This window comes from Pantherophis guttatus, chromosome 4 (genome assembly GCF_059756535.1).
Source record: "Pantherophis guttatus breed Tessera chromosome 4, ASM5975653v1, whole genome shotgun sequence".
Classification (NCBI taxonomy): domain Eukaryota; kingdom Metazoa; phylum Chordata; class Lepidosauria; order Squamata; family Colubridae; genus Pantherophis; species Pantherophis guttatus.
This window is the reverse complement of record NC_142066.1, coordinates 156,360,684-156,366,430: the sequence shown is the minus strand read 5'-3', so window position 1 is coordinate 156,366,430 and position 5,747 is coordinate 156,360,684.

Here is a 5,747-nt window from a genome sequence, read left to right as displayed (position 1 = left end):
TCGCAGGTGCCGTCTTTTCACACAACCTCTTCCTGCCACAGGCTGGTCAGAAAGAAATCCTTGATGCTCGTACGGAAGGATCCGCCATCCTCACCCGTGTCTCGTGTAATTTATTTGCCTGTTTCCAAGTAGTCCTTGACTTGCAGCCATTCACTTAGTGACCGTTCGAACTTAACAACGAAGTTGCTGAAAAAAATGCAACTTTTTTCACACGGCCGTTAGAGCATCCCTATGGGTCACGTGATCAAAATTGGGACGCTTGGAAACTGGCATGTACTTGTGACGGTTGCAGGGTCCCCCAGGAGTCACGTGATCCACTTTTGCTGATCTCCTGACAAGCAAAATCAGTGGGGAAGCCAAGATTCACTTAACAACCGGGTTGCTAATTTATCAACTGCAGTGATTCACTTAATAACTCTGGCAAGAAATGTTGTAACATGGGGAGGGGGGGGGAAACTTGCTTAGCAATGGAAATTTTGGGCTCAAATCATGGACATATGTATTCCATATTCTTTTCCAAAGAGCGAGAGAAATCTCCAACGTGGATCGCCTAACTCAAGTTTATTCTAAGTTAAATGGTCTGTTTCGCCAATCCCAGCTGATTTGCATCCTTCTACATAATTTTTGTGCTCAGCCGTGTGCCAAAAAAGCTGGATTATGTCAATTCCTTGCAAGACCGACTTCCCCATCCAATTTTTGACACAACCTCTTGAGTAGCAAAATGCCAGAGCCATATAACTTGACGTAACTCTTTTATTTTTCTTTTTTGTTTACTACAACTGTTGTTTTCTCTTCCCCAGAGACAAATCTAAAAATATAAAGCTGCTTGCAGTAAGAATCTGCTGAATTTCATAAGTGGCCATGCATAGACTTGACAGAACAGAAATAACACGGGTTTTGTAGAGATAAATAAGCTATAAATCATTTATTTCTCAATTTTTGGCGACGATGTGTGGATTTCAACTCCCAGAATCCCCCAGCCAGCGATTCTGGGATTTGTAATCTACACAACTTCAAGTTTCCAAAGTAGAGAAACTATTTAGAGCTTATTTATCTCTATAAAAAATAGACATTTTCTAGATATTTCCTCTTCCACTGCTCTTGATACAGTTACTTCTCAGCTAATGACCACAATTGAGCCCAAAATTCCTTGGCTAAGCGAAACATTTATTCAGTGAAATTTGCCCTCTTTTACGATATATTATATTTGCACAAATATAATTGCTAAACAGAATACCGAGTGTCTGAAAGAATGGATAAGGGAGAATCCAGGGGGACTTATATTATTTTTCATATTTCTGAAATAACTTAAATCTCAAATGCACCAAATCGGATTTGAGCCTCTCCCTTCCCTAAAAACTTGGAAATTGGATGAAAACAATCCAGGGTGCAAATGTCTGGCACGAAGCAAATCATAAAATCGTTTGCAAACTCTTTAAATAGCAAAATTATATTAAAAGGCATCGGCCGTGCGTGCCAGGTGAGTTTTGAGCAGCTGGACAGACAAGATCTTTGATTGCGTGATTCCTGAAAAATCCCAGTTATGTCAGACATTCGAACTGTGGCAGGTTGCAGAGTTCCTTTTCTCCTTTCCTCTCTTGGGCCTGTTTTCAAGCATCTAGTCCTCATGGTGAGTGACCCAGCCTCACCTCAGCGACCCGGAGCACCAAACATCTGAAGGGGAAAAAAACCATCCTCATTCTTTTTCCAGTCCTCCACTGCATCTGGAGGAAATCCACGGAGCAGACGGAGTGGGAAAGCAGGAGAGTCAAAGGTGGCTCCTGTGAGCGTGCGAAGTGCAAATTCAGGGCCTCTGCAAGGCTGGGATGTCCTGGATACGCAGATGGAGGCCGCACGCAAGGGAACGGATGCGATAGAGCAGGGTTTCTCAGGCTTGGCCACTTGAAGAGAGATGGACTTAAAGTCCCAGAATTCCCCAGCCAGCATTGCATTGAATTTAATTGCCAGTTATTCCCCAGCGGTGGGATGTGGTGGCTCAGTGGCTAAGACGCTGAGCTTGTCGATCAGAAAAGTCGGCAGTTCAGCGGTTCGAATCCCCAGTGCCGCGTAACGGGGTGAGCTCCCGTGACTTGTCCCAGCTTCTGCCAACCTAGCAGTTCGAAAGCAGGTAAAAAAATGCAGGTAGAAAAAATAGGGACCACCTTTGGTGGGAAGGTAACAGCGTTCCGTGCGCCTTTGGCGTTGAGTCATGCTGGCCACATGACCACGGAGACGTCTTCGGACAGCGCTGGCTCTTCGGCTTTGGAGCGGAGATGAGTACCGCCCCCTAGAGTCGGGAACGACTAGCACAGATGTGCAAGGGGAACTTTTATACCCCAGCAGGCAACGTATGGACTAATAACCGTGTGATTAACTTAACAGCTGCACTGGTTCATCTTCACAGTTGTGGCAGGAAAGTTTGCAAAATGGCCCAAAACTCGCTTAAGAACTGTCTCACTTAGCAACAGAATTTTTGTGCTCAATTGTGGGGTAAATGAGTTTTATTAGAGAACTTTTCTTTGCGTTTCCTTTCAGAATATTGCAACAAGGAATAAGCCTCGATCCATCCTCTAAACCAGGGTGATTTTTCCCAGAGCCAAACATGGGATTAATCAATGCCCTGACATAAATTGAGGATTACGTGCAGGGGTGAAATGCTCCCGGTTCAGACCGGATCAGTTGATCCGGTAGCGATGGCGGCGGGTGGTTCAGAGAATCGGTAGCAAAAATCCCTGCCTTCCCCCTCCCCATTCCCACCACCCAAGACCTCGGTGCCTTCCGCCATGCCCTTAAAACCTTCCTTTTCCAGCAAGCCGGGCTGGCCTAACACTTTTTAAAAATGTTTTTAATTGTTTGTTATTGTTTTTAATCATGGGGCCAAATTTATATATATCTTTTTAATTGTATTTTAATGTTTGTAGTTTATGCTTTTACTTGGCTGTTCACCGCCCTGAGTCCTCGGGGAGAAGGGCGGTATACAAATTTAACAATAAAATAAATAAATAAATAAATAAATAAATAAATAAATAAATCACCTGGTTGCCTGCTTATACTGCTTCTTTCTGGTTCGCTCGCTTTTCCTGCCCCAATGGTAGGAATAGGTTGTAAAAAAATGCTTTTAAAAGTAAAAAAAAAGATTGCACGCCACAGCTGATCACACCCCCTTCCCCACACACTGTTTTACTTACCCCATGCCTCATTTTGGCATGCACTGTGCGCATTTGATTGTGTGCATTTGATGCGTGGTGCGCACTGTGCATGCACACTGCAGTGCACATATGCAGCCAGTGAACCAGTAGTAAACCGGTTCAGATTTCACCACTGATTACGTGTAAACACCATAAATCGTCTGGTTGCTCAACAAGAGAACAGAGAGAAATATTCACAGATTCACACCTGAATTGCAAGTCTCTCTTGGTTTTGTAATATTAAGAGATAGCCAGTAGAGGGCAGTGTAGCCCCAAATTTGACATATTTGCTTTTTTTTTATAAATAGAAAATGTCTCTATACATATGTTTATATGTTCTATTAAGTATTTTAGACATACCTACAGTATATTTTTCTTTATATATTCTTGTATATCATGTATGTATACACATGCATATGCATTCCGTATATACATATACCTGTATATATACATACAAACACACACACACACACACACACACACACACACACACACACACACATATATAGCCCAAAATTTCTGTTGTTACCTAAGAGAGTTGGAAAGTGAACTTTACCTGCTTTTGTGATCATTCTTGCCACAGTTAAGTTAATCCCTGCGGTTGTTAAATTAATCACAGGGTCGTTAAGCGAATCTGGCTTCCTCAATGACTTGGCTCGTCCAATGGTCGCAAATGGGAATCGCACGGCCTTTAGGTCATTGCAAACGTTGTAAATATGAACCAGTTGCCAAGCGGCTGAATTTTGATCATGTGACCAAAGGGGAGGCTGCAACGGTTGTAAGTAATTTTTTCCAGTGTCCTTGTAACTGAATGGTCACTAAACAAACAATTGTGAATTGAGGACGAGAGGTAGGGGGAGGGGCGGGCAGGCAGGCAGGCAGACAGACAGCTAGGGAGAGAGAGAGAAATAGGTAGACAGAGACAGATGAAGAGAGAAAGAAAGAGGATAGATGGTAGGTAGGTAGGTAGGTAGATAGAGAGATGATAGATGGATGTTGGATGGAAGATAGCTAGATAGCTAGATAGATAGCTAGATAGACAGACAGAGAGAGAGAGATGTTGGATGGAAGATAGATAGATGGATAGATAGATAGATAGATAGATAGATAGATAGATAGATAGATAGATAGACAGACAGACAGATAGACGATAGATAGATGCTGGATGGAAGATAGATAGATAGATGATAGATAGATGTTGGATGGAAGATAGATAGACAGACAGACAGACAGACAGACAGACAGACAGACAGATAGATGATAGATAGATGATAGATAGATGTTGGATGGAAGATAGATAGATAGATAGATAGATAGATAGATAGATAGACAGACAGACAGACAGACAGATAGATGATAGATAGATGATAGATAGATGTTGGATGGAAGATAGATAGATAGATAGATAGATAGATAGATAGATAGATAGATAGACAGACAGACAGATAGATGATAGATAGATGTTGGATGGAAGATAGATAGATAGATGATAGATAGATAGATAGATAGATAGATAGATAGATAGATAGATAGATAGATAGATAGATAGATGATAGATAGATGCTGGATGGAAGATAGATAGATAGATAGATAGATAGATAGATAGATAGATAGATAGATAGATAGATGATAGATAGATGTTGGATGGAAGATAGATAGATAGATAGATAGATAGATAGATGGAGAAAGAATAGGATGTAAATAGGTGGGTAGTTAGATTGAGATTGGTGGGAAGGTAAGAGCGTTCCGTGTGCCTTTGGCATTTAGTCATGTCGGCCACATGACCACGGAGACGTCTTCGGACAGCGCTGGCTCTTCGTCTTGGAAATGGAGATGAGCACTGCCCCCTGGAGTCAGGAACGACTAGCACATATGTACAAGGGGAACCTTTACCTTTTACTATATAACTGTACTGCTTTAAAAGTTGCCAGCAGACTATTTCACTTCCTAAACCCTTAAATCTTTTTTTTTTCTTTTTTGGTCTTTTAATTTCAATATGCCGGTCCTTGTCCCGCTCTCGGTGTCAACAGAGAAACTGCCTCCTTCTGTTCAAAATGCCTCTTAAATTGTCTCCCTGTACCATGCCAGGACTGGATTAGAAAAGCAAAAAAAAAAAATGTCTGAATCGGAGGGCACCTTAAAGGTCATCTATTCCTGCCTGCCCTCCCGGCTAAAGCCTAACCCTATCAGGGTGCCAAGAGGAAATCTGCAGGCTGCTAGCTGTATAGCCTGTATTTGCCATCCCAATTTCCTACCCTTTTTTTTTTTTTTTTTGCAAAATTAATTCCAGATGTGGTAGTCAGGAGAAGGAACCAGAGCCCTGTAACATACACAGACTTTTAAAACTACAGGTGTAATAAATCAGGCTGCAATCTAAGCATAACAGAAACCTTAAAGGGACATTGGCCGGTGGAAAACTACGTTGGTTTTTTAACATTAGGGTTAATAATTACTAATCATAATTGATATTTTGAATGCCAATGGAAACAGCCCTTAATATAACATGCGTGCAAGTAAGATTTGAGCTGGGGGGAAATAATAACTCAGTGCTTTCTAATT